Below are 11,543 nucleotides of genomic sequence, written 5' to 3' on the forward strand. Positions count from 1 at the left end.
GACACCCACTCCCACTTTGAACACACCTTTAATCCCAAACAATGAAGGTAAAGTTAGTTTGTAGAAGGAACCGCCAGTGTTTAAAAGTGATACCTAATTGAGGATATGCCTAACTCTCATGAGAGGAAAGGGAAGCTACTTAAGAGAGAAGACAGGGAGAGGAGAGTACAGTGCAGGAATACAGTAGAGGTCCTGGGGAGCAGTAGAGTTGAGAGGAACTGTAGAGTAGCCCAGGGAAGGAGAAGGAGGCAGTTTTACAGAGAAAGACTGAAGTGAGAACAAGTTAGACACAGGTAAAGACAGAAGGAACAAGAGAAGGAGGAGATGCCAGATTTTAACAGAGTGCCAAAATTAGTTTGAGGCCAAACAGCAATTCAGACAGAGAGAGGCCCAATTGAATAAGTCAATTGGTAGAGGAGTTTGAATCACAACACCTGAGTTGAACCAGCCAACAAGAGTTCAGAAAAAAATGTAGAAAGGGTGAGCTTATTCAGCAGTAAGTCTCAGAGGGTGAAAACATTCTAGGCCTAGATTAGATTATCTGAAGGCTCAAAGCGCCCAGGGCTAGGGCTAAGTTAGCAGATGAAGGCAGGAAACCTGGAAGACAACAAACAGGTGAATTAAAGTTACTTTTCCAGCTAAGAGATGCCACTTCAGGAGGACAGGATCACCCCTAGGGAAGAAGATTCAACTTAATGGAATAGTGTGATTATTTATCCCTATAATATAAAAAGATGACTCCTTCCCAGGACTTCCTCTCTGTAGTGGAATTCCTAGGAACTGCAATGAAGTACAGTAGGGTCTGTCCACCTCTTCAAGTGCTGACTCAAAAATGCATAACATTTCCCTTTTCTTCTCTCTGTCTCTTACTTTGTGGGGCTGGCCAGAACCTAAGTGTACTTTCCCTGCTCCTTTTGGCTTCCTTGCTTTTCTCTGAAGCCCTTGCAACACTCTTTGCTTGTTGGGGCCGGCCTGCGGCTCTCATGTCCGGGTTCGAGCCTGGGAGGCAACCTGGAGCTGAAAGAGAAGAGGGAACCTAGGAGGGTCGAGAAATAATGGAACCAAGACATTCTAGTCTGCTCAAGGTTCAAATGTTTAGTAAAAAAGTCTGCGCTTATAAAGAGGGAAACCCATTCCCTATCACACCAAGTTTCTTGATGTTGTCAGCACAGCCTTTTAGCAGTAATTCACCAGATTCACAGGTTGTAGTTAACTCAGGAAAATCTTGGAGAACCAGTTCGGCCTCACCACAGGTGACAGGCAGTGTAACACCAAAGGAAACTAGTTGAGTCTGAGAAGCAGCACTGCAGGTGGCCCCAAGTCAGTGGCTTACCATCTGAATCAGCCTGCCTAGGCTGAAGGAGGTTACATTTGCTATGCAGCTCCTTGTCCATCACTTGGTTGACCTCCATGCCTACTCAAATGGCCTCCTTCTCCTCTCTCGCCATCCCTTCCTCGCCCTCTTCCTTTGTCCCTCGTTGGATGGTGCTCCATAGGTAGTTTCTCTTTTTTTCAAGTAGACCCTCCAATATTTGTTTCATTACATCCCTATAGCTTTAGCTATAATCACCTGCAACTCAAGCCATCTTATTATTTTGCTCAGTTTACAAAGGAATCATTATCTTCTTTTTTTTTTTTCAAAATGAAGTAGTAAGCTTTATAGGACAACTTTGCCCAGATTCTTAATGATATGACCAAAATAAGGAGAACTTGCCAGAAACGGTGGCACATGCTCATAGTGCCTACATTCAGTAGCCATGCCTGGATTATATAATGAGTTTGGAGGATGGGGGTTTAGATCAGTGGTAGAGCACTTACCCAGCAGGCACAAAACTCAGAGTTTAATGTCTAGCATCACACACACACACACACAAAATATCCAAAAATGAATATATCTGTTAATGTCAAGTTTATAGGAATTGAATAAATCAAAATGGAAATACATATGTTATTTTAACAAACTTCTATCATGAGGCAAACTGTTAGAACCATACATTTCATACTACAGTTTGAGTATTTTTTCTTAACGTTCACTCAGGAATCTTAGACAAATTTTTTTCATGTTTAAGTTTTGGTGAGTGAAAATCTGAACTGCTATGGCATGTCTGTTTTCTGAAGTGGTATCTCTGAAGATTTTTTCTTATATGACAGATGAAGAAAGGCATCCTGAAGATAAAGACTACCCACTTGGGAGATCAGTGTAAATTCTCAGCAAAACTGCCACTATAGAGGCTGGAAAGGTGACCACCACGTGATTGCAATCACTTGCTCTTCTTGCAGAGAACCTGGGTTTGGTTCCCAGCATCCACATGACAGTCTACAACTGTGTTTAACACCAGTTCCATGGGTTCTTAAGTGCTGGTGAACATTATGTTTAAAGGACAATTTACTGTGTTGAAAAGACTTGTGTAAACTAAATTGCTTTTAGCTTATTAATCATGAGGAAGTTTCTTCTATCCTAAATGTACCCTGTCAGCTTACTTGCCCAAGATGGACAACTTCTAAGTACAGTTGGGCTAGTCTTAAAAACTGCTGATGTAAAATCTTGCACTGCCTCAGCTATTCTTAGAAGATAATGCATCACAAGATTCCCAGGCTACCTGCTGAGTTCTACTTCTGTATGAAGCACATGCTTGGATGGCTGAGCATCTACTGAACATCTGTTACAATCAAATTTTGCCTGCACCTAGATAGAATGTAAGTTACCTTGGCTACCCAAAGTTATATATATCTAAGATTTGCCTTTCAAATCTTTGAAATAACAATAGACAGGCCTACAGAACTCTCTGGTTTGGTCTTGGCCATTCTGTTTTGTTTTGTTTTTGTTTAATAAAAATGACTCTATTTTACTAAGATCAAAACTTGAGTCAGACTGGTAAATCACTGAACATCCCCAGATCCGCACCACCTACACCATTCTGGCCTCTGCAGACTCCTTCATCAAGGTTCAGTGGCAGTAGGTCTGGGGCAGATTATTCCTCCAACAAGGCCACAGCTCCTAATAGTACCACTCCCTGGACCAGACATATTCAAACCACCACATTCTAGTCTCTGGCCTCCATAAGTTTGTTCAAACACATGAGTCTATGGGAGCCATACCTAGCCATAGCATAATAAAAACTACAGTTAGTCCAACTTCCAAAGTTCCCATAGTCTATAGCACTTTCAACAATGTTTAAAGTTCAAAGTCTCTTCTGAGATTCATTCAATCAGTTAACTGTAGTCCCCAAAGCAAGACGAGAAACCAGCTGGGCAAACTCCAAACTCTGCATCTCCATGTAAGATGTCAAAGAGGTCTTCAAATCTCCAACTTTTTCATAATACCACATTTCTAGGGTTCCAACTTTCCTAATTATACTGTCCTTTGACTATCTACATAAATTACAGCCTGAGTTTACCGAAGTTTGAAACTCTTTCGGGAATATTACCTGCATTACATTGATTTTATTAGCAAACTGCTGATGATATCCATTTGCATGTCTTATTCAGCTGCTGGTAGAGCCGCTCAGAGGACAGCCATGCCAGGCTCCTGTCTGCAAGTACAATATGGTAGGGTTTGATGTGCATGCATGGGATGGATCCCAAATGGGGCTGGTCTCTGGATGGCCTTTCTTTTGGTCTCTGCTCCATTTTTCTTCCTGTGTTTCCTTTAGACAGGAACAATTCTGGGTTAAAAAAATTGGAAGATGGGTGGGTGGCCCCTGCCTCAACTGGGGGGCCATGTCTATCTACTGGAGGTTGTCTCTTCAGGGTCTATCTCCCCATGATTGGGCATTTCGGCTAAGGTCACCTCCATTGAGTCCTTGGATCCTCTTACATCCTAAGTCTCTGTGATTTTCTAGAGGTTTCTTCTAACCCTACCCCACACTGCTGCATATTTAGATTCATTCTCTTGGCCCCCTGGGCTTTTCTTCTTTTTCTCTCCATACCTGATTCTGCTCCCTGTTTCCCCTCCCCCTCCCACCTAGGTCCCTCTCATATGGCCCTTCCTTATTGTTAAGCTTTCTACTGTCTGTGAGTTGTATCATGGGTATTCTTAACTTTTTGGCTAATATCTACTTATTTGTTTTGTTTTGTTTTGTTTTTCGAGACAGGGTTTCTCTGTATAGCTCTGGCTGTCCTGGAACACACTTTGTAGACCAGGCTGGCCTCGAACTCAGAAATCCGCCTGCCTCTGCCTCCCGAGTGCTGGGATTAAAGGCGTGCGCCACCACGCCCGGCCGTGCGCCACCACGCCCGGCTAATATCTACTTATAAGGGAGTACATACCATGCATGTCCTTGGGTCTGGGTTACCTCACTCAGGTTGATATTTTCTAGTTCCATCCATTTGCCTGCAAAATTCATGATGTCCTTGTTTTTAATAGCTGAGTAGTATTCCATTTTAACTACTGATAATTTCTTAGCTCCAGCTAACCAGCATCAATTGTCTTAGTAGTCCCTTCTATTCTAGATTCTAAAATCAAAATCACATGGCTGAAGCTGCTGAGTTCTGCTGCTTGCTGGGGAACCCATTATCTATTTCCAGCTTTCTGTTTTTTAATTCCCTCACTGCCTAAGTTTGGCTGTCCTGGAACTTGCTCTATAGATTGACCTTGAACTCAGATCTGCATGGCTCTGAATCCTGAATGCTGGGATTAAAACAAGTACCACCACATCTGGATTTATGCTTTTCTTCATGTAGAACTCTCTCTGTCCTAGGCTGGCCTTGAACTCAGGAAACTCTTAAAATGCACTTTTAATTGGAGCTAGCTTACAGGTTCAGTGGTGGAGTTCACTGTCATCATAGCAGGAAGGCAACATCCAGGCAGGCACTGTGCTGGAGGGGGAGCTGAGAGTTCTGCATCTTCATCCAAAGGAAGCCAGGAACTCCTGCATGGTCAGAAGGAGGGCCTCATTGCCCAACCCTACAGTGATACACTTCTTCCAACAGGGCCACAGCTCTGAATAGAGCCATTCTCTGAGCCAAGCATATTCAAATCATCACACTTAGCATGTTAGACAGGCAGAGGGAAAGTGACTTGGTGACTCAGAAAGTTGGAAGACTTAGCAAGCAGTTGCCTATAAGCAGCTATATCCATTGAGAGGCTTCTGGGGTGGGTATGCAGTACAAAGTTCAACAATGGACAATTGTTCCTCCTACCTTCCTAATAGCTTCAGGTGCACTGTATTTTGTGAAGTTTCTGGAGGAGACAACATTTGAGGGGAGTTTTCCTGTGCAAGTGACTAAAAGGCTTGTTCGGATTGCCTCTTAATGAAGGAGCAATTATATGTCTTTGCAATTTTATAACATTTGGCAGTTTAGAATGTCATATTTTCATTCAGGTCAGAAGTACAGATTATATTCTTTTAACCAAGAAATTATAGAACAGAACAAATGAAATTGAATTAATGAATACTTGAAAACAAATCTATTCTTATCCATAGGAAACTGGTTTTTCTTTTGGGTCTTCAATGAATCTCTCTCAGTTTTGCCTTCATCTTTGACATGTGACATGTGCATGTGACATTTTTTTTTCCTGTGGAGACACAACACACACTCACTTCAGCATGGGAACCCTATACTTTTGCATATGACCAAAGCCCAGCTTGGAGGAACCAGTGAGTTTTATTCTGGTTATAGGACTGTGGGTGAGGGGTTACTTACAGGAGTAGGAATGACTCACAGACAACTGCATTAGCAGAGCCCACCTCAGCATAGGTGACAGATTGCTAAAGTTAAAAACCTGGAGCACACTGCATAGCCTCTGGCCAGTAGGAAGGTTGGAGAATGTCCTTTCCAAGTGACTCAGTTGGTCGAAATCTCTTCCACGTTTCTGCTTCTTCCGGGCAGCTGTTCTGGTCTCAGAATCTTCCTCTGAGAAGGGTCTCAGCAGCTTTATTGTATATTCTTGAGAGGGGTGAGTTAGTATCTGGTCATTTTCAGGGACTTCCTCAAGCTATTTTGAGTTGTTTAACCTTTCTGCTTAAGGAGTCTCTGAATGATGAATTGTTTCAATCAGCAGCAAACTGTTACACAAAACAACATTGTACCTTAAAGCTTAAAGAGGGGCTGGGAGGGGGTATAGCTCAGTTGGTAGAGTGCTTACCTACTTATCTGACATGGAGATGCAGAGTTTGGAGTTTGTCCGACGGTTCCCCGTCTTGCTTTGGGGACTACTGTTAACTGATTGAATGAATCTCAGAAGAGACTTTGAACTTGGGACTTTAAACATTGTTGAAAGTGCTATAGACTATGGGAACTTTGGAAGTTGGACTAACTGTAGTTTTTATTATGCTATGACTAGGTATGGCTACCATAGACTCATGTGTTTGAACAAACCATAGACTCATGTGTTTGAACAAACCATAGACTCATGCGTTTGAACAAACCTATGGAGACTAGAATGTGGTGGTTTGAATATGTCTGGTCCAGGGAGTGGTACTATTAGGAGCTGTGGCCTTGTTGGAGGAAGTGTGTCACTCTAGGGGTGTGCAATAAGGCCCTCCTTTTAACTGTGTGGGAGCCAGTCTTCTCCTGGCTTCCTTTGGATGAAGATATAGAACTCTCAGCTCCCCCTCCAGCACAATGCCTGTCTGAACTTTGCCTTTCTGCTATGATCATAATGGACTGAGTCTGTAAGCTAGTTCCAATTAAATGCTGTCCCTTATAAGAGTTGCCTTGGTCATGGTGTCTTTTCACAGCAACGGAAACCCTAAGACACTAGATATTCTCACTCAATCTATTGGAAGACCTCTATAGCCTTCACACTCTGACTAAAGAAAAATTACACAGCTCTGGAACATTGCTTGTGTATTGCCTGCTTTCAACCCATTAACGACCAATTATGCTAAGACATTTTCCCCAGAATATGTATTAATCCTTGACTTTACACCTTATCAAATGCAAAAGTCAGATTGTAACAATATATTTTTATAAATCAGCTACCAATGCAGGACACATTCAAATACGTAATATATAATTTGAAGTTAAATTCTCTTGTAATAGGAGTAGAATATGTTTAGTATGGGCCCTGGACTCAATTTGAATCACCACAAAGAAAGGAAGGAAAGAAAAAAAAAAGAAAGTATAAAGAGGAGAGGGTGGTAAGGGAAGGAAAGTAGGAAACTAGTATACATCTAGGTTCACTGAAGAATATTATTTGAAACTTTACAAGTGATCAATTCGTTGCCTGCCTACGTACAGGTGTTCTTAGCTCTCTGCTTTTTACTAGATAATCTGAATTATTAGTGACTCACTTAAAGAGTTTCTGATCCATTGTATGATTTGGATTCTTCCATCTCTGATGAGCAAATATAGATATTTTAACTAAAACAAGTAACTTCACACACTGCACTTTTCCATCTTTATGTATTTACAATGACTCTCTTTTCAAGTCATGGCATCTAGCTATAGCAAAACTAGGTAATCAGATACTCATAAACATACACATATTATTATCCAAGTTGTTAAAGTAATGTGCTAAAAGTAGAGTTGTCACAGCCTAATGCTTCTTTTCACATATATGGCACTCACTGTACTTACAGCCAAGGAGCATGGAGAACTTGCGACAAAGGGATTGTCCTCAAGGCCTCATCTTGAACATTTTACACTTCTGAACATTACTCTGAGATAAAAATAAGCCACTATCTTTCTTAATTCATTGGTTTATTTTTATGAGGAAAAAAAGGTCAGGAAGAATGTAATAAATGTAATAAACTACAAAAGATCAGACAATAGTGTGTGTGTTACCCTAATACTTTGTTTTCACACTGTTCTACAGCCAGTCACATTTTGTTTTTAAACACAGTACAGGTGAGAAAAACAGGTGGAATGAGGTTAAGGTGAGGACCGAGGACTGCATTAAGACACCTCTCTTCAATGGAGATTTTGGTGGAGTTTAATTATCCTTCATCTTTGAAATAGAAGGAACCTGAGACTCTGTGATCGAACTTGTAGGTCTGAGTTTTGACTGCATTAAGACACCTCTCTTCAATGGAGATTTTGGTGGAGTTTAATTATCCTTCATCTTTGAAATAGAAGGAACCTGAGACTCTGTGATCGAACTTGTAGGTCTGAGTTTTGACTGCATTAAGACACCTCTCTTCAATGGAGATTTTGGTGGAGTTTAATTATCCTTCATCTTTGAAATAGAAGGAACCTGAGACTCTGTGATCGAACTTGTAGGTCTGAGTTTTGACTGCATTAAGACACCTCTCTTCAATGGAGATTTTGGTGGAGTTTAATTATCCTTCATCTTTGAAATAGAAGGAACCTGAGACTCTGTGATCGAACTTGTAGGTCTGAGTTTTGACTGAATAAACTTAATAAAAATGACAATTGACATTATCATCAGCCTTTGCATGCTGTTCATCTATTGAATAGTACTGTCACCAAACACTACAAAGCAAGTTTTCACATGCTGCCATGATGATCAATTCCAGACCTCTACCAAGTGAGAATGAATTTGAAGAGTCATGCTAATTTAATTATTTTCTTCTTTACTGAGTCTAGCAACAAGGTCACCAGCTGGCATCCTTTTGAGTTAGCTCTTTAAATAGCTCTTAATAATAGCAAGAGATTCTGTCATCATTTTCATGGGGACAAGTTTATTGATGGTTCCAGCTCCCATCATTTGCACATTGTATCCCTACCACAGAGCAGTGAATCGCCTGCACAGCCTGATTTGATAGATGGAGGGACACAGGCATGTCCTTGGGCCACCTGAGATAGGCTTTCATTTTTTAAAAAAGTGCATAAATAGGTTTATATTTTCCCCTTTTACACATGGAAATAATACAGCATTTTATATAAGAAGCTAAAAAATAACATTTGCTCAATACATTTGCATTGTAATATCTTGAGAAACTTGGATTTCTATATCATTTTTGTATATGTTGTATTATTTTTTCTGCTCTATTAGGATATAGTTTTAATTATTCAGTTTCCATAGTTATGTTCCATCATACAATGTTATGAAAATAAGAAATGGTGATTAAAAACAATAATGGTGAAACATTCATTTCCCACCTTGCCCAGTGAAGTTTTGGAGGCACCAGACCCTTGTGGCTGGAGGTGGGCCTTGGGATCCACATCTGCTCTTCTGGCCAAGTCTTTGAACCTCTTTGGATCTGGGTTTAAATCTACAAGACACGTTTACATGATGGGCTTCTTTCACTTAAACCTGTGAAGTGATGACATATGAAGGATGAACTACACAAATGTGTGATCTAGTCACTGTCCACAGAGCATTAATGCTAAATATATTATAAGGTATAAGATAGATAATTAGCCATAGATAGAGATATGAACATGCTATGAAAAAATTGTTGCTTGTTAGATATATTAAGCAATAGAAATTTATATTTCAATGTTCTGGAGATTTAAAGTCTAAGGTCAGGATTCAGCCAAGTTGACTCAAGGAGAGATTTCTCTTGTTGGCTTGTAGGTGGTAACCTTCTCAGTGTATTCTCATAGGCTCTCTCCTTTGTATGCATGTTGAGAAAATGTTGTGACGCTTCTCTGCTCACAATGACAATAGCAATTCCAGGTTCTCTTCAGTTACTTCTCTGAAGACACTTTCTGCAAATAACGTAGTAAGGGCTCCAAGTTTCAGTGCAGGAATGGCCTAAAGACACAGACAGTTCACAAGAATTCTCTGTCCATATTTCCACACACAACTGAAAGACTCATACCAAATCACTCATCATTTTCACATTAAAAAAAAATGCTATACGTTCTTTATAAATATTGTAAGGACCACGCCAAATAAAAGATGGCAATATGCAATGCTAACTGTGAAATGCTAAGGAAAATATTCTGGCATCTGGTAAAATTATTGAGTAGGATCACCATGACCACTTAATGTGTTTATAAAAGCTATTTCGTGTTAAAAAATATTAAGTGCATTCAAAAAGTATTATCAAATCCCATGGACAGAAAGGTCATATCAAGAGTAGCAGTCATGACTGGACTGTCCTCACCTCACCACAAAGATCTAGAGGTTCAAATTCTGCCCTTGATTTACTTCTTCAGTGAACTGGAACAGGTTTTAAACAGTTTCTAATGTGCAGTTTTTCTCACCTCTAGGGTGAAAGCTTTACTGTTGCTTCTATAAAAGCAGCAGTAGTCTACTTTAGCACGTAAATAGGGACTTAAGAAACATTACTTAGTGTCAGTTGTCCTAGTTAGGGTTTCTATTTCTGAGACGAGACACCATGACCACGGCAACTCTTGTAAAGAAAACATTTAATTGGGGCTGGTTTACAGTTCACAGTTTAGTCCACTGTTTCCATGGTGGGAAGCATTGCAGCATATAGGCAGACATGGTGCTGCCTGGGTAGCTGGGAGTTCTCCATCTTCGTCAGCAGGCAGCAGGAAGACATTGATTTACACTGGCCACGTTTGAGCATCTGAGACCGCAGCTATTAATAGAACCATAAAGGGTATGTGGAAAACAAAAAAAAAATTACATCAGCAGGAACAGAAAGTTACCTTTAGGGAAAAATAAAATGAAAGGAATAATAGGAAATAAGGTAGATAGAAAAGAAAGATACATTTGAAAAATGCCATGGGCCTATGCAGCTCCAACTGCACACAAAATTGCTGAAAAACTCAATGGCTTAAAAATTTGGGTTCACGCTAAGGTGAACTGAGCAATGAAGTAGCTGATAGCTGTACTGCCAGATGTGGGTCCTTCTAGACTTGACCATTGTACTGTGCTAGACTCTGTTTTTCTCTCATCACATCACCCCACAAGAGGCCGGGCTGCCCTTTAATCTGGCAGCCCATTTCTTCCAGTACAGAGGTCTAAGAAATAGCAAAGTCTCTTTATAACTTAGCCTATGAACCTCACATGCTCATTTCTGCCATAATCTATGTAGGGATCCTTTTAAGCTCTACACATAGAAATGACCTCTGGAACGCCAGGGCCAAGAAGTGGGAGTGGGTGGGTAGGGGAGTGGGTGGGGGCATGGGGGACTTTTGGGATAGCTTTGGAAATGTAAATGAAGAAAATACCTAATAAATAAAAATTAAAAAAAAAAAAGAAATGACCTCTGAAGTTTGAAGCATTTCAGATAGAAGTTGAAAATAGTCTAAAACCAACACAGGAAACCAGTTGCAATTGTATTAATGGCCATTGTCTTGAAATGATACAGTCTAGGGGTCTGGGTTAGGTTAGTTTTCTCTGTTAGCTAAAGAACTTAAAAGAGAGAAAATCTAAAAGGTAGCAGCAGAGACATCTCAAACATGGCAGAAAAAATCAGCAGTTGGATAAAGGTGTTTATTGGAAGTGAGGAAATGTTGTACATGCAGCAGACACACACAGAAAAAGAAAGGGAGGGTGTGGGGCTTTTAAGAGTCTTTTAAGAGACTTCCTCCCTACTGTAGGGCTGGCCAGTTTGAAGATAGATAGGATGGCTGACTGGTCCCAACTGTTATATGACAAGTCAGGATCTGGCCTTGAACGTGTTAAGTCAGTCCATCCACAGGGGCCTACTGGTAGAAGAAAAGGATTCCAGGCTTTTGTCTCAAGTCAATTGAGAGAGAAACTAACCAGCTTG

The sequence above is a fragment of the Mus caroli genome, chromosome 6, assembly GCF_900094665.2.
Source record: "Mus caroli chromosome 6, CAROLI_EIJ_v1.1, whole genome shotgun sequence".
Classification (NCBI taxonomy): Eukaryota; Metazoa; Chordata; class Mammalia; order Rodentia; family Muridae; genus Mus; species Mus caroli.